Source organism: Pogona vitticeps, chromosome 1 (genome assembly GCF_051106095.1).
Source record: "Pogona vitticeps strain Pit_001003342236 chromosome 1, PviZW2.1, whole genome shotgun sequence".
NCBI lineage: Eukaryota > Metazoa > Chordata > Lepidosauria > Squamata > Agamidae > Pogona > Pogona vitticeps.
This window is the reverse complement of record NC_135783.1, coordinates 42,832,700-42,858,041: the sequence shown is the minus strand read 5'-3', so window position 1 is coordinate 42,858,041 and position 25,342 is coordinate 42,832,700. Positions and strand designations below refer to the sequence as shown.

At 40.2% G+C, this 25,342-nt stretch overlaps 1 long non-coding RNA gene across 1 annotated transcript; it reads left to right on the top strand.

Moving 5' to 3' along the window:
* Positions 1 to 24,664, top strand: LOC144585825 (uncharacterized). The gene is made up of 4 exons (XR_013540390.1): positions 1 to 2,368; positions 7,989 to 10,792; positions 13,411 to 13,500; positions 20,570 to 24,664. It is a non-coding gene; the product is annotated as an uncharacterized LOC144585825 (long non-coding RNA).
* Positions 24,665 to 25,342: the final 678 nt, after the last annotated feature.

Below are 25,342 nucleotides of genomic sequence, written 5' to 3'. Positions count from 1 at the left end.
CCCCTTCCTCTAACCTCACAACTGTGCTGTGAAGTGCTTTGACTGAGCCAAGACAGGGTGACTAGCTCAAGGTCACCTAGTGAGTTCTATAGCTGAATGGGGATTTAATAAACAGGCTCTCACAAGTCTCAGTCCAACAGTCTAACAGAACACATTAATGAGATTCTAAAATCACATTAATTTTCTGCTCTTAGGTTAAAATGCAAAGCGTCCAGCGTCCAGTGACCTAATTTCCTGTAGAAGATTAGAAGGCTAACAGGCAAACTCGCTTAATACTTCAAAGACATGCCTGACCCATCAAGATCAGTGAATCATGATTGAGACATTCAATCTGACAAGCACACCTGTGATCTCAAACAAGTAATATTTTGAGACAAACGAATGTGGATTATTTGAATTTGTTTTCCCAAAGGTGTATCATAGGAGAGAAAAAAATGCAAACATTTCCTGTTTGGCTCAGGCAATAGACAAACTTTAATTTCTATGATTATAGCTAGGATTTCCTCATGTACAGGGGGGAAAATCAGTCAGCTTAATGTTACTGTATCATGGCACCCTGCTGATTTCAAACACCATGTCCTGCTGTGTTCTACAGCTCAGACAGACTCCAAGGGAAGGGAAAAGATAAGAGTGAAGATGATCTAAAGTGCAGGAAACACAAGCACGGCCATGGAACTCAACCAAACAAAATTCAATTGATAGATGGCATACTGCTTCCCACTTCATTGTAAGTAACACTTAAAATGCTGTCCACGTAGACCCAAGACATAAACTAGCCCATTTTTTTCATGGTAATAAAGGATTTGCTGTTGCAGAGGTATATTTCCACAATTTATACCTAAGATGATCCCTCAATATATGTTGCAATAAATATGCATATACTTATATACACATCTCTGTATTGCGTGTGTAAGCAGGAAAACTTTCAGTAAAAGAGGCTTATTCCCATGATCAGTGGTGGTTATGGCTACTAGCATTTGAGAAGAGCTACAGATGATGACATTGTCTATCAGCTACCATGACTGAGCTATGGGGCATATCTGGATCAGGAGGCATAATAATTGAAAGCCATCCTAGGTAAATCCTTGGAGATCTGCTGCCAGTCAGAGTTAGCAATACTGGACAAAGTGGCGCAGAGGTGAAAGTGTAAGTCAATTTCATATGTTCCTATGCCCGTGCATTCTGCCTCCTTTTCTCTTCCAATTGAGAAGGAGGTGCTCCTCCCTACAGATGAGCAAGGCTCTTTGCATAGATATTCTTGAATCTCTTGGGCTGGAACCAGAAGGAAATGACACAGATGCTTCCGAATGTTAGTAGAGCTGTACTCAGCACTCACTACTCAATTTCAGTGGTGGTGATACAGGCACGGACCCCAATGAGTTGGGGGAAGTGTCTATTATAGTCTCAAGGGGTTGTCCCTTCTATTCTGGAACGTAGATCCATCACTGGCTTTCTATTCCTTGCTAGATAGCTCATCCACCTCACTACATGCCCGCACCTCTGAGCCAGGGAGGTAAGTTCTTCCTTGCCTCCTCCATGTGCATGAAGATGAGGGATTTCAAAAGCTCACCTGCGAGAGAGTGAGGCACTTCCTGGTGCTATCCCCAAGAGTTCTTGCACAGGTGAGAAGGATTTTAACTCAACTGTATGAATTGTATAACTTATGCAATGTGCTCCGTGCTGGAGTGATAAATCTTAAGAGAGTTTAGAAGTCTCTTGCTGAGTGCAGAGACAGACTTCGAGTACAAGAACAAAGAATTTAGCAAATGTTCTGCCCATGCCTACTCTGCTCTTGTGAGCTCTAGCGTTGGCTAGAATAGGGTACCAGTCTAGTGGCAATGGTGTTACCTTGAATTTGCCACCAAATCTCACTTGGACAGATTAGACCTGTTCCAGTGAGGAAGGAACTTGCTTCCCATTGTTTACAAACACAATAACTTTCTGCAACATTAATTTAACAAGTAGTGCTTTGGAGCAAAGAGCTTCCTTCTCTGTTGGGATGTTATGAATGACTGCGCTGTAAAAATATATTAGGCCAATTAGACATCTGTTGTTCCCCATTTTACTGTGGAGCATCATTCTGCCTACTTGCTCTTTGCTTCCTGATCAGAGACATGTGGCATTACTTTTAATGTTAGCTTTTCTGCCATATCTAACCTAGTACCAAGTTTATTACTGCTCTCAAATCAAAAGTTGCTTTCCCTTGGCTAGATTACTTTTCATCTCTTTTTCCATAACTTCTCAAAATTCAGCTTTCTCCTCTCATTGCCTCCTGTCACGGTCCTTTAAATCTTGGAGTGCAAACGATTGTGTGAGTCGTGTGTGATTGTTACGTGGCATCAGGTCAAAATTGACTTGTCTTTTTGAGGTAAGTGAGATACTTTTAAGGATTGTTTTTACCATTTTCCCACACCAGTCAGTTTCCATGGCCGAGCAGGGATTTGAGCCCAGACTTTCTGAGTGCTAGTTTGTCATTCTACCCACTACATTGCACTGGGTATACCACTGAGCAAACTGCTTAGCATAAATTGAACAAAAGTTGAAACATTCACCAGTAGTGAAATTAAACCTCATGAAAATGTCATCCTTAACCTATTCTTTGCTCCCCCAGGCCCCGAAATGAAGACAATTCTTTGGATTTAAATATGGGCCACACTTTATTAAACCAAATTAAATGCCACCAAATAAACCAATTCCAAAATTGAGGGGGCCTGCGGTAGTGCAGGGAAATAACGCCAAATAATTCCATATCAGTCAATGGGTGAGTCCCAGGCCCCAGGTTCCAACTGTCTAGCCATCGTACTTGATGACCTTTGGTCCGCAAGTGGTCCAGCACATCAGCCGCCTTCGGCCCTGTAATCGCACGATCCGTAGAACCATCAGAATTGACGCGCTGTTTGCTTTATGCTAATTACAAAAGGGACACACCATGACAACCAGTTATTCCCGCACTACCCGGCAGTGTGACCGATTATAAAAAACCGCCATCAAATGCCAACAAACACTTTTCCAGTGTGGGAAAAATCCCTCCATCCATTGCCAATTAGGATAGAGGTCAAAAATTCCTATCAGGCCCCACAACAGGCGACCCCAAAAGACACACTAGAAAGAGGGTGGGCGGGTGGGTGCCAAAATCAAAAGAGGACCAGCTTGCGAACTGGCACTTCCTTAAATAGTGCCAGTTCGCGCCCAAAAGGTCATGTGGCCCGGGTTGCTTACCTCTCCCGGGGCCGGGGAAGCAAAAAACACTGCGCATATCAATGGCCCGTTGGCGCCACTCCTGCACGTGCACACTTATTGCATGGATGGAGGTACAGTATATAGTTGATGTCTATGTCTTCACTTAGGGAGTGCATAGCAGGAACTTTCATTCCATGATCCTTTTTTTAAAAAATGTCCCTGCTGGGAGGACTTTTGCACTTTTGGGGACTTTCCTGTGAAAAATTCATAGAAGTATTCTTTTTGGCAAGAAATCATAATATTTGCACAAAACACTGCATTTGTACAGTGAACCAATGAATTTTGCAGAAAATGCAAGTTTTTATGCCAAAGGTAGGCTCATTTGATGCAAAATACAATGTTTCTCCTGCAATTTTTTTAAATTTTTATTTATTTTTCATCAGGAGATTCATCAGGTAATCGCCTGATGAAAAATAGTGCTGGTGTTTTTGTTCAGTAGCAAAATGTCTTGCAGTGGTTGACTGTTTTCATGGGCTATCTCAACATATTGAGACATCCTTCTTTATCAAGGACAAGTCAAGTTTTGTCCATTTGTTGTATCTTTGGTGTGATGCTCATTTGACTGAAGGCACATAAGCTCTTCCATGTGATTGTGGAAGAAACATGTGGATACCCATCGTGCATGGGAGAGCATTTGCATTCAAATCCTAAACAGTAGTACAAAGTTTAGTAGTTGTCATTGGTTTTCCTTGAACAACCGCTGCAGCCCTTAGCCTGTGGACAAGTTCCATTGAAATGAGATATCTACAAATATTTACTGCTCTTCATGAAGTGAAATGATTTCACCTGGAAAAAAAACCCAAGTCAATTACCATGATAAAGGTGTACAAGAGGGCCTCATAGACTAAGGAAAGAAAAGATTGGTTGTACAGATTTTCAGTGGATAGCCTAGAAGAATGTTATAGAAGAGTACATATGTGAATCTGTTGTACTCAACAGTAAATATTGGAAAGAGTCATAGGACATTGATATGATTTATTCAAACACAAAGAGGTGTACAAGTAAAAATGAATATATAAAATCACAGTAAATTAAGACATTATGATCAAAACAGGGTTAAACCAAAAGAACGTTATCATTCATTTAGAAAGTTAAAAATATTCAAAATATCTAATTTTAAAAATGCTGATAAAAATATGCAGTACCTCCTACTAAAAAACTGCAACTCTGCAAAACCATTTGAAGGTTAAAAGCCAGCCAGAAAAGGAAGAGTTTCACTCGCTGGCAAAAGAACCATAAGGAGGAGTCCAAACTAGAGGCAGGGAATTCCATAGACTGGGAAACAGCTGCTGAAAATGATGTCTCTCAGGTCTGCACCAAACGTCCCTGTAATGGTACAGGGAACTTATAAGGCCTGGAAGATCTCAGAGATCAGGGGAGGGTGTTACACAGTCCTTCAGATAGGCTAGACCAAATCTGTATAGGGGTTTATAAGTCATAATGAGCACTTTTTGCATGGCCAGGAAATAGACTGGCAGTCAGTGAAGTTCTCCCAAGGGAGTACTATGATCCCTGTGGCCATCTCTCTATTCATTCTGGCTGCAACATTTTGAACCAGCTGAAGTGTCCACATCATTTGCTAGTCCATCCCTTCATTTCTGCTATATTTCTCCTTGGTTCTTAAGCTTGGCATGTGGCAGAACTATAAGTACATATCCCTTCCAAGTATTGTAGATGGGAAATAAATGGTCGTTTTGCTAGGTTACTACTTCCAAAACTAGTTTCAGGGGACATTTTGTTTGCTTGTTAGCTCCAGAAGAGCCAGACTCTTTTGGAACAAAAAAAAAAACCTGCCAACAGCTTCCTGGCACCTTCTCTGAGTTCACTGGATTGGATGTTGTTCCTCATGGGAATAAGTGACAAGAGACATTAATCACTGCAGAAGACATTAGCAGGGCAAGCTCACCCAGAATTGCATGCACCAATTGCTTTTGCCTTCAGTGCAGACCTCTTGTCAATAAGCTAACTCAAATCAAGACTGGGGACAGAGTTTCTGTTGGGAGTGGAACAAGTTTCTTTATATTTATTTTAGTTTACTTTTGGAAAACAGCAAAGATATTTTTCCTTTAAGGTATATCTTCATGGTACACAAATTGTGTGTGTGTGTGTGTGTGTGTGTGTGTGTGTGTGTGTGTGTGTGTGTGTGTGTGTGTGTGTGTGTGTGTGTGTGTGTGTGTGTGTGTGTGTGTGTGTGTGTGAGAGAGAGAGAGAGAGAGAGAGAGAGAGAGAGAGAGAGAGAGAGATGCAAGTACTGAACACCCAGTGAGACTCACTGAGGTGAAGGAGAGAAATTAATCTGGTAAATGTAACATTTTCAACCTGACATATGTACCAGTTATGTTTTATAGATCAGAGTCTCCCGGTACTAGCCCTCACAAGTATTACGATCCTCAAAGGAGTGCTTTCTCTTGGTTCCACCACTTTCACAAGCATGTCTAGTGACGACTCAAGAGAGGGCTTTTTCAGTGGTTGCTCTCAGAATATGGAACTCCCTTAATTGGGAAGTTTTGCTGTCCCCTTCCTCCTTTCCTTCTTTTAGCAGTTGAATGCCTACTGCCATAGAAGCTTTTGAGGAATCAGCAGGCAATTGAGACGGGAGGGCTTTTAAAATCTGATCCATAATTTTTAAATAATGTTTTTAAAAATATTTCTCTATTAAAGTTTACAATTTCGATTGGTATGTTTTTAGTAGTGCATTTTAAATATGTTTATATCCTATCTCGAATCCCAATCAATGGAGAAAGGTGGTGTTTAAGATAAATAAATAAATAAAATTAAGGCATGCTTGAAGAGCCTTATAGTGCAGTAGTTAAATTGCTGTACTGCAGTGAAGACACTGCTCTCAACCTGGTTCAATCCCAGCAGAGTCAGGTAACTGGCTCAAGGTTGATTCAGCAATCTATCCTTCTAAGGTTACTAAAATGTGTACCCAGCTTGCTCGGGATTAGGGTATGTGTATAGAGAGTGCTTTAAGCACTATGGGGCAGTATATAAGCAGAATGATTTGCTTTGCTTGGTCAAATGTTGTGATGGAGTTTATCAATCCTTGGGAACAATTGCTTTTGCCTTCAGTGCAAACTTCTGTCAATAAGCTAACTAAATTCAAGTTTGGGAATAGCATTTCTAGTGGAAGTGGAACAAGCTTTGAAATGAAGAACTGATGTGATGTGATATATGATGGGGTTTATCAGTCAGAAATGCATAGATTAATGTCTAATGGAACAAATGTCTGATGAAAATAATAGTAAAAATGCATTGTGTTAGGAAACTTGCTTCCAACATACGTGCATTAGGCAAAGCTGTACAAAAATGCACATCTTACAGAAATACACACCAAAAGTGCACAAATTTTCATGCCAAAGTTCTGAAATTTTAGCAGAAGCTGAACCCAAGATAGGGGAAAGTTCTGGAGGAGATCAAAGTGCCTGAGAGAAAATGAAACATAGAGATTCCCCATTTCTAATAAAGATTTGTGGCATTCTCTAGAACAATGTCCACATTGTAGAGAAAAAGATGTCTTGTAGGTGGAAAAGGACCGCCCAACAAGCCAAAAGTAAAAATATGACCCTAAAAAAGGGGTGCACAAGAAAGAAAGAATAAGAGAGGATTACCAACAGCTGGCTCTCGGTAAACCTAGCATTGTAGCTGTAAATCTCCTAAATGGGATTTCAGACCTTCATGCTCTCCTAAATGGCAAGCCATGGTCAGCACTTCAGGACTACATGAGCATCTGATTGCTTGCATATTTAAAATGTCATCTCAAATCAAACATGGAAGACAAAGCTTGCTCATGATTGACAGGTGACAGAAATAGGGTCTTCTCACAAGCAGGCCCAGGGCCCAGTTTAACCCCGTTTTTTTCACATAGTCTCCTGAAGAGCACCCTCTTTTAAGAGTCCCCACCCCGTAATGGATCATTTTCTGTTTACTAGACTTTAAACTACTTCTGCTCTTGTGCTATATGTGAAATTTGTATTCCTCTAAAATTCCATTTATACTGCTTTAGCTGAATTTTAGATCACTTGGTGAAAGCTTTTTTTATTTGAAAACTGGAGTAGAAGTGTCTGAATAAGTGCTTTTCAACATACGCACACCCTTCTCTAACACAATACTGTTACATGGAAGCAGTGGACATGTGTACCTGGATGTATTACCTGATGCAAGCATGAAAAATATCTTTTTCAGGCTCCTAAAAAAATTCACCTACAGATTGTAGCTTTCTACTCTACATGGTTAGACACTGAATAGCGGTAGCTATTGGAAACCCACTGCTTTGGAAGGCCACAATATGGCACCACGGAAGTATCACTATCCCAGTGTTTTATTGAAAGCAATCTCTAGTTAGGGCTAGGACAGAATCCTGCTGGACATCTGGAAGCCTGCACCAAGTCAGTGCCAACAATACTGAACGTCATGGAGCAGTGATAGCTAAACCTATATACACTTGCCTGGAATGAACCCGCTGGAATCAATGTGGTTTTCTTCTGAGCATTCAGGGGATTTTATGCATGAAAAATTTGTGAGTATTGCAAAAAAAAAAAAAAAGTAGTGCTGCTGTGCATGCAGCAAATAATGGGTATTTTTTTATGATCAGTTCAAGTATAATTTCTGTGTTAAACCCAGGGGCTTGAATTATGAAAAAACATTTATTATTCTGCCTTATATGTGGGGATCTGACTTGCTCCTAAACTGCTAATATTTATAGATTTTGTTTGGGAAGGATACATATATTGATTTTACTTCCAAAGCTCCTGAGATGAAGAACTGAAGAAACGCAACACTGTTTGGGGACAACTGAGTCTACATAAATCCAAAGTTTTCCCCTGCATTCAGGCACATTTTTGGCTCTCCTGCAAAATGATCTGCTTCTCGAACATGAGATGTCAACTAAAAAGACTTAAGCTCACCATCCGTATCTTGACCAGAGAAGCCAACACCATCACCATTAATTGCAAATGATTGACAGTGGAATCCTTTACATGTCAAGACAAAAATAAGCTTCAGTGACACTTCTCTCCAAGTAACTTGGGGTAATATTGCATTTCAATTACATAATATCGCAATTCCATACTGGTATAAACATAACTTTTTAACTACTCTCTTGACCACATAAATTATGTATTGTTAAAAAAATACCAGGCATAGTCCATCAAAATTGTAAAAATGACCTGTATTATATAACAGATACAAGTTTTAATCAAAAACCTATGTATCTGTTAAATATTGGCACAGTATGTATGCTGTTCTTAATACTACAATATTTTGTAGCTCTGATGGTGTTATTTCTGAGATCTGCAACTGCTTATAGTATTGTGTGAAATTTCTTGATATTATTCGTTGCCTAGAGTGGCCTTTTAGGCCAGATGGGTGGGGTATAAATCAAATAAATAAATAAATAAATAAATTTCCAAAGCTCTGATGAACATGGAGACAACTGAAGTGTGTTTCATCTACAAGCAAGATATTTGATTGCCAGATTTCTGTATTTTGTTAGTTTTTCCAATTCTTTAATTTCAATTCTGGCAACCCCTGGAATTACAAAGTCAATGATCTACACATTTCTTTGTTCTCTTACTACTATATCCGGTGTGTTATGTTCAAGGCGTCTGTCCATTTGGATCCAGAAATCCCACAAGATCTTGACTTCCTTATTTTCTAAAGCCTTCTTGACCTGACGTTCCCATGGGTTTTTGGTGGTTGGCAAGTTATATTTTTTGCATAATGACCAGTACACTAACTTTGCCACTCTCTCATGTCTAACTTTGTAATCTATTTGTGCAGTCTTTGGGCATTCACAGATGAGGTGTGACATATTTTCTTCTTTTTCTCAGCAGAGTTGACATTTGCTGTTAATTCATCACCACCAGCACCATCATCATAAGTTTTATTTATTAGTTTTATTTATATGCTGCATTTGTCATCATCATCATTAAGGTTTTCCACCCCATGAGGATATTTTGTACAATTTACTGTTTGAAATTCTGTTCTCTATCTAGATAAATAGTGAAACTTTTGGAGACAAATTCCCTCAAGAAATCACTGTGGGCATTGGCAGTTGCATGCTAGGTTACACAACTCAATCTACAGTGATTTCTTAACTTAGGGCAATTTGCCTCCAAAGGTTAAACTGCCTGTGTCACACCAGCAAGAAGATTTGGGCTACAAAATATTACTTTACAAGTCACGTTGCCTGAAGTGGTGAAATCTATGAGAACTCCTGTAGTTAGATTCACTGTGGAATGCATTCATCAAAAATACACACAAAAAAATCATGCACCCAAAATGTCTAACAGTGCATTTTAAATAAGATCTTGATGTTTGATTTATAGCTCTCCTTTCTTGAAAACATACCCCCACATATAAATGGAACATAGAATATATCTAGCAGAACATGCTCTAATGGCAAGGGTGGAAAATACCTTTTCCAGACTGCTAAAAAAAATCATGAACAGAACCTCGCTTTTGACTTCATGTGAGTCTTCAACAAGGCTGGGGGTAGTGCAGGAAAGCACAAAAATTCCAAACCTCCATGGCTAGATGTGCAGACTACGTTATTCTCAACCTTGAGTCCCCAGATGTTCTTGGACCACAACTTTCAGAAATCCTGGCCAGCACAGCTAGTGGTGAGGGCTTCTGGGAGTTTTAGTCCAGTAACATCTGGGGACCCAAAGTTGGGAACCAACTAGCTTTGAGGCAAACTCCAAAATGAGGGCTGCAGAATTAGCTCAGAGATGGCCGATCTCAGAGTTAAGACAGTTGGAGAAACATACATTAAGATTTTTTTTCAGCAGATTTCCATCTTCGTCATGTGTAATGTAATTATAACATTATAAACAAGAAATCAGAGATCTTCAGTTTTGTGTTCGATACATCAGACCTTGATCCTTAGAAAGGCCTGTAAACTGAAAATGTTTAGCAATTGCCATGCAAATTCCTGATTCAGAGGCAACTGGAGACACTAAGAATCTTTCCCAGTTCCCTTATCCATCTTTGGGCAGGCCTCTCATGCAGGGAGTAAGTAGCTATAAATCAATTAGTATTATTGTTTAAATATATTTAAGGTCATTTGTTCTGTATGTTTTCCAAACATCGATTCTTTGGAATGGAAAGCTCTACTCATGGAGAAGGATTCTGCCTCTCAAAGGACTTCAAGGTTAATGAGTAATAAATTGTGGTTAGAATGTTCATAATCTATAAAACTGTCCTCTGCTAAATAGATGGATGCCTAATGCCAGCCAATAGCCATTAATTTGGCATGCATGGTTCTTTGCTAGCTTTCTCTCTCTGTATAACTCATGACTGAATACTACTTGACAGGGAACAACTGCCTTGCAAACTCTGTCCTCACAACATCACTAAAGAATTAAACTGGCAACTGAGAGCAAAACATGGGCTAGAATATCTGATGGCAGAAACAATGACATGAAAGGACAACAATGTCAAGTAAGCTTGCTCTCCAGACTCCATTGTTCAGAGAGATAAATTACATACAGCAGAGTATTGAAAACAGTAGAAAACACAGAGCACCTTATCTCTCCATATTGATCGTGAGGTAAGAATTTTAAAAAGGGAGAAAAACATGGAATGCATTGATTTGATTCATCAATTTTAATTAAATTTACCGTATTTTTCGCTCCATAAGACGCACCTTTCCATAAGACGCACCAATTTTTTAGGAGAAGAAAACAGGAAAATATAATCTGTTTTCTTAGTTCCATAAGACGCACAGACTTTCCACACCCCTGTTTTGTGGGAAAAAAGTGAGTCTTATGGTGCAAAAAATACAGTATATTAAATTTATACCCCCACCTTACTATCGTATCTAATCTCTCTAGTGGTGAAAAATAGAATAATAAATATATATTCAAAGCCAAGAAGATGCATTAGGTATGGTCAAAGCCTGAGAAAAATGGGCCTTCCAGTCCTTCCTTAGGTGAAGTGAGCTTCTCTTGACATAGAGGTAAAACAGCTGAACATGGGCTTAACAAGAGCCTCATTAGAGCTCTGATTTTAGGAAGACATACAGATTACAGTGGTGCCTCGCTTAACGAGCGCACCGTATAACGACGAATCCGCATAGCGATCCCTTTTTCGGGATCACTAATGCGGAGGCATACTGATCATGCCAATGGGCAAAACTCACATAGCGATGATCTGTAAGCGTTTCGCTTACCGATCCTCGCTTTGCGATGCCCGTGGATCAGCTGTTTGGTGGTTCTAAAATGGCCGCCGGATGCCCGAAATGGTCACACGCAGCATTTTCGCGCCCTCCCCTCGCTGAACGGTAAGTTTAGGGCCCATTAAACGATGTTTAATGCGCTCCAATGGGTTTTTATGTTCCGTTTAGCGATGTTTTCACATAGCTAAGCCTCGCTATGTGAGGCACCACTGTAACTGTATCCATTATGTTTTTAATGAGAAAGGTGGTTCTTGTCCAAAAATCCTGCCCCTTTTTGTTCGTAATTTTGCAGATATAATATTTTTTTATAAATGCAGGCCCATAGGCAGAAGGGGAAAGCCATAAGTCTAGTGTTCCCTCTCTTTGTATGGGGGACAAATAAAAATGGGAAAATATTTGTCACTTTGTACTTGTCAGGATCTCTGGAACTGGCGAATATGAAGGGATGAATATTTAACAAATCAGTGATTTTTCACGAATATCGCACTGCATTTTTTTATTTGTCCCCATGTCTAGTCCTGATATGTCATTCTCTCTATTATACCACACTGAGTACTAAATGCTACTGAACTGATAACATTGACATTAATCACATTGAAACAAGTAACTGAACAAGAGTTAAATAAGTTTGCTTTTATTGCTAAGAGGTTTCTCAGTGTTAGAGAAAGAGTATGCTCCAGGGCTGTGGCAAAATAGAAAATGACTTTACTGTTAAGGACTCTAATTTTATGCCTAGAGTATACCTAAGTGGTACAGCTACTTAATCATAAAAAATACACATAACCTACCCATTATTCTAATCCTTTACATTTAATTGTTATTGGCTTTTTAAAGCATTAATTAAGAGCTAGGTCTCAATTCTCTTATCTACCAAAATGCAGCATTAGAATGGACCAGTGATCGACTCATTTTCTATTTGCTTTCATGCTTGAAATAATTTCAAAGCATATTTATGTTCTCATAAACAAGGGATGCAATGAGACAGCGATACTTTACTTTGAAACTTTTAATTACCTGCTTTGAAAGAAGAAGGAGGGCACATGCTCATGAAATACTGTGTTAAGAAGGCTAACTAAGGTATGCAGAAAGGAAATTGCCTTTCCAGTTGGAGTGTGTGTGAATACCATCCTATCTAATCTGTATGACAAATATTTACCATACAAACCAGAACTGACCTGCATGGAGCCAATTTGGCTCATTTTTTGTTCTCAGGTTTCTGCAGATATTTGTATTGTTGAATGCTTCCGGACTAAGCAACATTTATTTTCCCTAAATGTGGAAAATAAAGAATATTACATGAGATGGGGGGTGTACTATGCAATGCAATCAGATTTGATAATGCTGCATACCTTCAGCTTGTAGGCAAAGCTCCTAGCATCTTGTTTTCTTTCTTCCTCCATCCTTCCGTCCCTCCTCCAGGCTGTGCACATGGAAAATGCATGTTGGCGATTTGTCTCCAACCGGTAACCTGGCTTCCCGTGGGTGCCTAGCCTAAATCAGAGTGGTGCACTCACATGTTATTTTGGGCACCTGCTCTCACCAGCTCAGTCAAAGTGGCCACTATAGGAATGATGTAGTTTATCATCCAAACGGTTTGAATGGCATCACAGTGGGCCATGCTGTTGTGTAATGCATAAAATTGTTTTTCTGGACTCAAAGTAAAAGAAAGAATGATGTGGTCAATGGATAAAACAGAAAATGGTCCTCATTGCAGTATTGGGAATGGTAGCTGATGGAGTGCATGGGGAGGCTGCCTGAATAGAGAAATTGTTCTGAACCTTTAGCATGTTTTGTTTTATATGTAGACAAAAGACACAATGAAGATGGTCCAAAATGGATGGTGTATAATTCACTAGAAACAATAGAAATGGAAATGGCAGGCTTCTCAATGTCAAGGATATTTGAAACATATTCTTGACATGATAGCCCCCTTTCCAGATCTCCATTTCCTTCCTCTTAGCTATTGTTATTAATTTCTCTGTATACGGTAGGAATCTTCCTCTGTGAGGCAATGAAATCTGACTCTTCATCTTGGGAATATAACCATCATTCCACAGTGTATGGAGACAGAGCTGAAAGAGGTAGGAAGAAAGATACCCTGTTTAACAGATGTTTCAATACTACATCTTCTATGCAGTTCCCCACTATTATTATTTATAAGTGGTCCAATTTTCTCTCTTGGCACCAGTAGCAGAAAACCCTGGGAATGTATTTGAAAATACGTTGGTGATTACTTTAAACCTTCCCTATAATTTGCTTTTTGATACTTCATTTTCTTCTCATATACCTCCTTTTAACTTGTTTTTGCTTATATTTACAGCTTACCACAATATACCTCCCTGTTCCATTGCTTTACAAGTATAGACTTCTGCTAGCAGGAACAGGTGTCTGCTTCCACCTTTGAGGGCTACTGACATCTTTACATCACCAGCCTTCAAAGGGGCAACCATTTCCTATGCAGGACACTTTTTATGGTCACAGCTAACACAGCCTGCTTTTCATGCTGGCGAGAGGCATAAAAACATTTGGGGTTTTGTGTGTGTGTGTGTGTTTTAAAAAAAGGCCACTGCCCAAAGCTGTTAGCTGAAAAAGGGAAGAAAAAAAGACTACACTCCATGAAATTTATGCCATAGCTCGTTATCCTTTCAGGTGCCAAAAGAAATGATTACTTTCTGTGAATCTGTCACTTCTACTTCCATGTTTGAATTTTTGGATCTCAAATGATTTTCTATGAATTCTCCAAGATAGATACAAATATGGGAAATGTTGATTTAGATATAAATAAAAAAATTCTAATTATCTGCTTTGTTCAGGTTCAACAGCTGCAGTTATTCCCAGGATGGGGGTGACAACACAGTATTTTTCTATAGGATGTGATAGATACAAGAAGATTATATATATTATCTATATATAAAATCTTCTTGTATCTATCACATCCTATAGAAAAATACTGTGTTGTCACCTCCATTATATTTATTCTAAAACCTCCCAGTCTTAACCATTAAATTCATTGTGTTGCTCCCTCTTAGTCTCATCTTCACACTGTTTTCTCTTTTTTCTTCTTCTTCCTGCTTTTATAGACACATAGGAAATTCATTCAAAGCAGAATAGGGTGGTACCATTACTTCCATTATATGTCCACTGATGCAACCAGCAATTTACTCTGCAACACCGCACTGTTGACTGATGTTCATCTTGTGGTCTACCCAGATCCCTTGGCCCTTTACAGATGCATTACTGCCAAGCAAGTTGTCACCCAACTGATATTTCTTTATCCAAATGTAGAAGTATATGTTTTCATTGTTGAAACTCATTTTGGCCCAAGCTGATTCGGTCACCTTGGAATCCTTATATTGCTTGATGTACCTTATTCTGTGTACTGCAGTATTAACTCCCACTCTAATGTCTTCTGCAGGTGTGATGAGTTTTTCTTCTTCACCCTCTGTGCCATCACAGCACTTTCTGATGTATCACTGACTCTCTTGTCCCCAGTTACTTATTTCTCTGACCTCTGGAATATCCAGAGGATTCCTAGCCAAAGTACCGTTTTAAACCCTCCATACCAAGTTTTCAAAACTGTTAGTGAACATGTTCTTCCCATGCCATATAAGGTGCAACACATTAGTTGCCAGGAGCCCTTCTTCATGCAAGCAAAGATCATGGTCTGAAAAGCCAAATCTCTCCTGATGACCCTCATCTGTGCAACCAATTGTTAACTTTCAGTAATCTTATCTCTCTTCCCAGACCACAACCTTCAACAGGAAAGTGTGTGTGGGGGGGGGGGGGGGGAGAGACAAATTGCCAGTGTTACCACATCATCACTTGCAAAATGCCCAAGGGTGTATCTGACAGAATAATTTGTTTCTATGAAGAACAAAAGCAAGTGGTGATAGTCAATAGAGTCAATGAGCTTTGGCTCCCCCAGTTTCCACTCCTTTTTTGTCTGAATCTGTGTGATGTTTGTGTACAGACTGAACAGATAAGGGGATGAAATCAACCCTTGTCTAACAATTCTTGTCTACCATACAGGTTACAGATCAGAACACTCAGGTGCTGAGGCACACCCATTTCCTTCAGAAAAATCCATAGTTTCTCATGAACTACACAGACAAAATCTTTGCCATAGTATATAAGGCATAGACTGATCTTCTGATGTTCTTTGGTGTGCTCCAGTAACTAGCAGATATTTCCAATATGATCTCAAGTGCCGCTTCAATTTCATAACTCAGCTTGAACATCAGACACTCTGTATCCATCTAAGGTAAAAGCCTTTGTTGCAACACCTTGGGCATTGGTTTGCTTGCATGGAAAATTAAAGCAATGGTCCTATATTTACTTGGCATCTCCTTTTTAAGGGATTGGGATGTATACTGAGTGTTTCCAATATGTGGGCTATTGTTTTGTTTTCCATATTTGTTGACATATTCTTGTTAGGGTTTTGATCAGACTTTGCATTATAGTTCCTAACTGCCTGTGCTACATTTTGGCTTAGTATTAAAATCACTCTATTTCTTCTGGATTCCAGAGTAGAAGAGTTTGTAGTTGTCTGACGAAAAATGTCCCATTCCAGTACCCTTTAATCCAGTGCTTAGTTCACAATCATTACAATGTTTGTATGTTTATTTCTTGCTTTACGGTTTCTGGTTTACCTTGATTCATACTTCTCGCATTCCATGTTCTTCACCTTCTACCACCTTACATCTCCTTCTCCTCCAGAAAGCAGCAGGAATTTTTCCATTTAGAGTACCTTTCATGGTTCTCTGCTGTCTACTGCCCATTTTTCCAATCGCTCAGAATCACCCTGCATGGAGTGGGGGGGAGATCCCGGTCCTTGCTCTAGTGATTCAGAATCAGCAACTGTTGAGATTGCCTGGGACTCCTGCTATTCTTCCAGCAGCTTGGAATAACAATGTGTGATGAGGGCCTAGACTGTTCTTGTTCAGGAGGGCCCAAAAGTGATGCTGTTTCTCGAAAGGCACCACATGCTTACTGATTAGAGATGGATGTGCAGTGGTGCCCCGCATAGCAACATTAATCCGTTCCAGGATTAATGTCACTATCCGGATTCGTCGCTATGCGGGGGGAAAACCCCATAGGAACGCATTAAACTCAGTTTAATGCGTTCCTATGGGGGAAAAACTTACCGGTAAGCGAATATTCCCCCATCCGGCTGCCATTTTCGCTGCCCAGTAAGCGAGGGCAGGGCGCGAAAATGCTGCAGGCGGCCATTTTGCTGATCCGGTGGCCATTTTGGAACCACTGATCAGCTGTTTTCTAAACATCACAATGCGAAGATCGGTAAGCAAAACGCTTACCGATCATCGTAATGCGATGTTTAGCCTATCTAAACATCACAATGCGATCGCATTAGCGATCACAAAAAAGCGTCGCTATGCAGATTCATCATTAAATGATGCACTCATTATGCGATGCACCACTGTATTTGTATATGAATATGAATATCCCCACACAGCTGGACTTAAATGAGGGCCCAGGGGCCAAACTATCCACTCATGCATCCTGCTGCAGTGGCAGCCCATCCTTCCAATCACATCCGGAGTGCCGTTCTCTTTCCACTGGCTACTCGGCAGTTGTGCAGGGAGACTTGTCCTCCCTCCCCCTGCCTGGAGTGTCCAGCCGAGTGGGGAGAGAGTGGCGCTCTGGGAGCAACCGGAAGGATGTGCGGGGCCATGACTGCAGTCGGACAAATGAATGGATGGTCTGGACCCTCGTTAAGTCCAGCTGTGTTGGGATATTTGTATACAAATATGAACACCCCCATCTCTATTCCTGATAGTTCTCTTCTTTTTGTTTAAAATTTCTCCATATTCTTGCCACCTGGTATTCTCCTTCTTTCTCAGAGGCATCACAGGAGAGTCCTGTCAGTGCCATCTAGATATTCAACCATTACATATAGTATGAAAGAGTTCACTCACAACCTTTTGCTTCCATTTACAACATTCGGTGCCTTGGTAGATGAACCTGTCTCTTTATTTAGAAGGCTTGCTCACAACTGAATTGTTATGCCTCTCATCCTCTGCATTGTATGCTGAGAGCTAAATAACACAGGCAAATAATAGCATCTTTATCCAGTATGATGAACAGCAATAATAAACTGTTGCTCCTTGATTTAGGTACATTAGATTTTACAGCTTGGGGAAAAAATTGCCTAAGGCAACTCACCATAAAGAACAATAAAAGCAATAATATAGTAAATCTGTAACTGGCAGTGCAATCCAGTGTAATGTTATGTGAAAGAAAGTCACACTATATTCAAAAAGGCACACACCTTACTATATTTACACAGGGTTGCAAGCTTATCATGTAGTAACTTTGAGCCAGTGATGAGTGAGAGCTTTCTCTCAGATCCTTTATAGAATAAAGGAGAAAAGTGGGATAAAAATATTTGGAAGGAAGGAAGGATTTGCCAAAATTTACAATTCCCTTCCTCAATAAGATGGAAAGAATAGCTGAAACCCTATTGTGCAGTGAATTGGTATCAGTTAAGAAATCTCTTTGGCATTATCTGTTGTATACTGAGTTGCTTACAGCAATTGATTACAAAAAGTAAAGCCTTCAGTGTAACTGAGCAACAGGATTTTGGTCAATATGGTGTCTAAAATGTTGTAGACAGTGAAAGCTGGACTAGATTGGGGGAAAGTCCCACCCCCTTATCTTGGTTCATCTTCGCTGATCATGGAAAAATATGGAGCTGACTGGGATCTGCATGCAAATAGTTTTCAAGGCCAATTTTCAGAAAACTGATTCTCTTCAATTAATTTTTTTCCAGAAATTCTTTTCTAAAAAAACCATAAAAATCAACTTCCCAATATAGCATCGCTGCTAAAGCATGCTTGCATGTTTCCCATCTAATCTGAAGCTATTTTGAAAATTTCCTGTTAGGGGGTTCTTGACCACAGAAATGAAATTTAAAGGAAAGTGCCATAGAGTTAAATCTCCCTCCCTCTCCATGGACGGTATTAGGAAACTGGACCACTTCTTGATTTTGACCAGTTATAATGCTTTTCATTTGATTCGGTTTCGGGAAGAATGTCCCAAGATTTACACTGTGCTTCTTGAACAGAGAAGAGAACATGGGAAACAGCATAAGTTTTTTTAAAAAATCTTGAATGTCAGAGGCAGTACAGCTAATACATTCATTCATCCCGATGTACTGCTCTAGGCCCTTTAATTCCTAGATCAAAGAATGCCCAACTGTAATTTAGTGGTCAAAATTTGTATGGTGATGTTGTAGATGGTTTAATGACTTTGTGTAAATAGCTGCTGCTTTAACTCAAGTTACAACCCTGTTTTTTTGAAGTGAAAAGGTGCTTGGGTCAGTTCCTTGCTAGATTAGATCCCTCACAAATAAGGATAATCCCTCATTTGATGTTTCCCTACTGACTTGTCTTCCAGCACACTGTAGGATATGCACCTGGCTTAAACTTACAGAAAGATGGTGCTTTTAAAGCAGCTGAATACTGGGGCAACACTATCACAAGGGAACACAGATGCCTTCAACATAAAGCCTCTCTCTGACAAGGACATGTTTTCTGACCTTGGACAAATCACTTAATCTCTCTCGGTCTTTGCATCTTTCCTTGTAAATGAGGCAGAGTTAATGCTCATCAACTGTGTCTCTTTTTTTTCTTTCTTTTAAAAATATGGCTCCTGTAAAGTTTATTTCATCCATGTTCCTAATGCACTGGTCCAAATTTTGGGCTGCCCAAGGGAGAAGAAAGGGTGGGCTGGTATACCTTTAAGAAAACCCACAACAATGCTGTACAAAGAACACATTCCTGCCTCATATCATTTGATGTTCTGGGTGGAATTGATGCTGCACACAATATTGTATTTCAAACATCATCACAGTACTTTTGTGCAAGTCCAAACAGTGCGAAGTTTAAAATGGCAACAATAATGCTACCCTGTTTCATGAAACCTAGCACTTTTTCTTCTGTGATCAATACCTGCAAATTGAATTTTCTCTAATATTTCCCCAACACAGCAAAAGTCAAGAGATAAAAGTGAAACACTTCTTGAAGTCTTGTCTGTGCTTTCTCACTGAACTGGTCTGCAACTACACCACTTAACCCTTACCCAGGGAATAAAAAAGCCTTAGATTGAGTAACTTCTGGGGTATTTCTAGACCCCAAGCTGTATGGCAAAATAGGAAAAAGAACAAGTATGTAGGGATGTTTGTGTGAGCAAGAGCAAGGGCAAACTATAATATACAAATACCGAAAGCCAGAAAACTCATGTTCACATGAACTAGTAACCCGTGGGTTCATACACAGAGCCAGGTACAATTGCAAGGGGATCAGGCCTCCTATTTCAGAAAGAGAAAGCCTTTGGAACAGAACTATGGAACAGAATTATATAAGTTTAGCCTATAGAACTATGTAAGTTTAATTTTGCGTGTCTTTTGCAACTAATCAGGACTCCTGAGGTTCTAAAATGTTCCATCTGCCTGGATGAAGGCTAAGGACACGGACCATGCTGGTTCAGATCGAAAGGTCCATCAAGCCCAAGAAAATAAGGAAGCGGTAGAGCCTTTGAGAACTGGGCTTCAGGGAAGCTTCCCAACTCCACATTCATCCAATGTAGACAATGATGAAGTAGATGGATTGCTGGCCTGATGTGGTGTGAGGCATGTGCATCTTGCAAACTAACTGCACCCCAAAATAGCTTATGATTCTTTGTGAGTATTCTGCGTTGTCAAGTCGGAACTGAATTATAGAAACCTTAATAGGGCTTTCAAAGTAAGTGAGATATTTAAGGATTGTTTTTGCCATTTCCACTCCCCCAGTGAGTTTCCACAGCTGAGTGGGGATTCAAACCCTGCTCTTCAGAGTCCTAGTTCATCACTCTGTCCACTGGCAGCCCTTATGCTTCTACAGGAGAGGAAATCACAGTGATACAGTAAAGACTAAGTTGTCTGATTTGTCACAATAATGACCACTTCTAGGGAGGAACAAAGACTCAAGTCATGAGACTTGCTGTCAGGTTGGGACTCATGACTCTGAACCCACCCACTTGGTGCCGAGACTTGGATTGGGACCTGAAACCAAAGGCTTTCCAACATTCTTGCTTCTAGGTTTTAGTATTTTCTGCCTAACCCCTCCTATATTGATGGTTTTGTCCTTGTAGGTCACTGGCAAACAGAAGTGATACTGCTTTGAGGCATCACCATGACATCTGAAAATATGAAATGTCAGCGAAAGAAAAGACCATCCCCTTCAAAGGCTTTCACTTTCTGAAACAGGAGGCCTGGTTCCCTTGTGACTGCTGATTTCTAAGAAAATCCAAAAATCACCCAGGGCAAACTTAAATAACTTCCTTAGCTTATATGTTTTCCTGGACTGGCTGCCAAACTTTCATGTTACCTGTCTTTTGATTACCTCCCTCTCTCCCCACCATCACCTCAATACAGTCTGAAATGATGCCAGAAGCAAAGGTCAGCCACCTCTCTGTTTCAGTCATGGAACCTGGATTGATTTGGGGATTTTCTTTTTTTTTCCCAAAAAAATGCTGTATGCTTTTATATTAAAGGTGGGCCCGAGATTGCTATCAACTCTAATCTTTCCTCTCTTTTTTTAGCTGGCTCTTTATCGTGAGGCGGATCTCCTGCTGGTGAAATTGTTCAAAAGAAGAAACAGCCTTCTGTGTAGCTGGAGCACACAAAGTAGCAGGGCACGCTTTCCCACAACTCTTTTCAAGCCACAATAACAAAAAAGTAGAATGCTTTTTCCCCTGGTTCATTTAAAAGGTCTCAAACTACAAACAAACATGTGATCCTGAAGACTCACCCCTAAAATAATCCTTATACCACAAAGCTATGTGGATATTTGTACCGTAGCAAATCTATCAGGAGATACTAAAAATGAACCATGCTTTAAAAAGAAAGGTGTCTCATCATGACTGAATAAATGGATGGCCAATGAAATATATTCTATTTTCCTGAATGACCGAACAGTGTCCCCAAGAGACTATACATTCCTGGCTCTACTGTTCGAAAGGATATAAAAATGCAAGTAGATAAATAGGTACCACCACAGTGGGAAGATAACATCATTCTGTGTCTAGTCACGCTGGCCATGTGACCATGGAAACTGTCTTCGGACAAACGCTGGCTCTATGGCTTGGAAACGGGGATGAGCACCGCCCCCTAGAGTCAGACACAACTGGACTAAATGTCAAGGGGAACCTTTAATACTGATATGTGGATTTGCATTTTTGGATTACAGCTCCGAGAATTCCCCAAGGAGCATAATTGGGGAATTCTAGGAGTTATATTGTTATATTTAAACATTTACAAGTATGTCCCTCTCTTTTTAATGATGGTGCATCAAGATGCCTATAAGGAATACAAGGGAACAATATCACAGGGGCATCTGGCCAGAGCTTGGAAAAATTATCTTTATAGACTTCAGCTCACAGAGCCCACAGCCTGTGCAGCCACTAATTTTTCAAGTACTGCAGTCTCTGTCCTCAAGATAGGAACACCATTGCTTTGTCTGAAAACATCCCACACATACAGCTGGAACAGCACTCCAATGTTTTACATTGAGGCGCATGGGCCAAAACTAACAAAATGAATTTCAACAGGGAGAAATGTAAGGTCTTACCCTTGACAATTTTTGTCCAGTCGTGTTCGACTCTAGGGGGCGGTGCTCATCCCCGTTTCCAAGCCATAGAGCCAGCGTTTGTCTGAAGACAATCTTCTGTGGTCACATGGCCAGTGCGACTTAGACACGGAACACTGTTACCTTCCCACCGAGGTGGTCCCTATTGATCTACTTGCATTTGCAATGCTTTCGAACCGCTAGGTTGGTGGGAGCTGGGACAAGCGACGGGAGCTCACTCCGTCATGTGGATTCGATCTTACGACTGCTAGTCTTCTGACCCTGCAGCACAGGCTTCTGCGGTTTAGCCCACAGCGCCACCACGTCCCACAGCTAGGCAGAAAAAATGAACTGCACAAATATAGGATGGAAGACACCTGGCTAGACAACAGTACCTTAAAGGGATTTAGGAGTCTTGGTAGACCACAAGCTGAACATGAGTCAGCAGTGTGATGTGGCTGCCAAGAAAGCCAATGTGATTCTTGGTTGTATCAATAGGAGTATAGTGTCTAGGTCAAGGGAAATGATAGTACCACTCTATTCTGCTTTGGTCAGACCTCACCTGGAGTATTGTGTCTAGTTCTGGGCACCTCCATTCAAAAAGGATGTTGACAACCTGGAACGTGTCCAGAAGAGGGTGACTAAAATTGTTAAAGGCCTCACCTTCGAGAAGTGGCTTAGAGAGTTGGGAATGTTTAGCCATACAAAAAGAAAGTTGAGAGGGGACATGATAGCCACAGACTACCTGAAGTTTCTGCTGTCAGGAGGAGAACCAATTAATAACACAGTTGGTGGCTAAATTTTTATTCCGAGTTTTAAGAATTCGTAAAATGTTATATTAAGACAACCACCTGACCCAAGTTTTATACTGTCAATACGTTCCAACAATTTACTTACTCTGTATATCTTATATAATGTTTTTATCTTTAAATTTTCAGGTCTATGACCTTATAATAAAACCTAACCTTAATTACATGATTACAAATTACATGATAGCCATGTTTAAATATTTGAAATGATGTCATGTTGAAGAGGGGACAGGTTTGTTTTCCAGAGCTCCAGAGACTAGGACACGGAGCAATGGTTTCAAACTATAGGAAAAGAGATTCCATCTGAACATTAGGAAGAACTTCCTGACGGTCAGAGATGTCCGGCAGTGGAATAAGCTGCCTCGAAGGGTGGTGGAGTCTCCTTCTTTGGAGGTTTTTAAGCAGAGGCTGGATGGCCATCCATTGGGAGTACTTTGATGGATGTTCCCGCACGGCAGAGGGTTGAACTGGATGGCCTCAGTGGTTTCTTCCAACTCTATGATTCTATGTCCAATCCCAATCCCTTTTATGTGGGACACCTACACAGAAGTCTTTATTTAAGCTTTATATAAGGTTTATGCACATTTGGGACCTAGATGGTCCAGGCTACCCAAACATGCAGTGATTACAGTTCTGCATGTCTGTCTGAAGCGACCTAACATCAAGTATGATCATTTGTCCATCTCATTTAGATTTATCATCTTCCACTGGCAGCAGCTTTCCAAGGGAATGTGCATTTCCCATTATTTGGCTGTCTGATCATTTTCTGCTAGAAATGTCCTGAACCTGGGACCTTTAATATGCAAAACATGTCCTGTGTCTACCACTGAAGCCCACACTGGATGACTAGGAGTTTTTTTGTGGTGTTCCTTAAACATGCATATAACATAGATCAGTAATGCAGCACCTTATAATAACAATAATAAACCTTGAACTGCAGAGCTGGAAGGGACCTACAAATCATTAAGTCCAGCCCCCCTCAAGGAGGCAAAGTGGGGAATTCAACTCCTAATCTCTGGCTCCACAGCCAGAGACCCTTTTTGCTGCAGAAATTTCTAGGTAAACTCTGAGGCCTATCAAGGAAAGTTTCATGTCTGAAAGCCTGGAGAACTCCTGTTAGTCCTTATACAGCACTAGGCTAGATAAATCAATAATATAAGTCCGTTTCCATTTCTTCCCTGCAGGAAGAGCTTGCCCTGCACACAAATGCTTTCATTCTTTTGTGCAGTATAAGATCTTAAAAGATCAACTGCTTATGGAGAAGTTCCATTCTATTTGGAACATGTCCACTTATTGTGATTAAATGTGGCATTGAGCAGGTAGTCCATACCTATCGAACAGCAAAGATTTAAAATTAGTAGAAAAATATTTTTGTGGCAAATATTTAAAATTAAAATATTTAAAATTATGACTCATGAACGTATATTCTTGAAATCCAAGGGCCTCTGTCTGTGTCCAGGCACTCCAGATTTTTTATTGATCTGCCATCATTGTTGTTGGTTACCTTCCCCCGCCCACCTGTTTATTCATCTATTTGCTTCACCTCTGTTTAACTGAACTAAAATGCTCAAATTTCAAATGTGGGAGACAGTAAAACAGCCATCTCACTTTCACCCTTTTCAAAACTGAACAAATAAGACACCCAATAGTTTCTTTAGACACACACACACACACACACACACACACACACACACACACACACACACACACACACACACACACACACACACACACACACACACACACACACACACACACACACACACACACACACACACACACACACACACACACACACACACACACACACACGTCCCTTCTCAATGTGGATAAAGTCACTTTCCTCAAAACCTGAGATAACTTTCCTACTTTCTCCTAAAAATTAGTGGCCATAAAAGGGCATCAACCTGCCATTATGAACAATTGACTCACAAGCCACTTAACAAATAAACTAATTAAAATCACCAAGGACAGGGCCATTTTCCATATGTGTAATAGGTCTTGACTGTGTGTATAAACTATTCATCAAGTTAGATTTCTCAACTGGAAACCCTCAATTGCAGTTTCAAAGGGGAGTAATACCTTTTTTTGCTAGTTTTATGGAGATGGATATTTGCAAGATGGCCTCCATATGTTCCTCTTGTACCTCAAACCCACCCGTTGGGAGGCACATCAATCTGAATTTGTTCTTCCGTAATAAAGCTTACAGAATATGGGCGATACACCACTTAGCAGATGTGAGATCTATAGGAACTAAAAAAAAACTTTACTTCCCTTCCTTTGCTTTTGAGATCATATTAATTACATAATAAATAGGGCAAGAACAGTTTAAAGACATTCAGTAACATACTGTTATAGTTGGCTGACAGTAGAGGAGGCTTTTGTTAAGTGGATTGTGAATTAATTGTGCATAATGGAGACTGATGTCTTTTTATGGCCACTAATTGTTAGGAGACTGTTGCAAAACTCTCATGTTTTAAGGAAGGTGA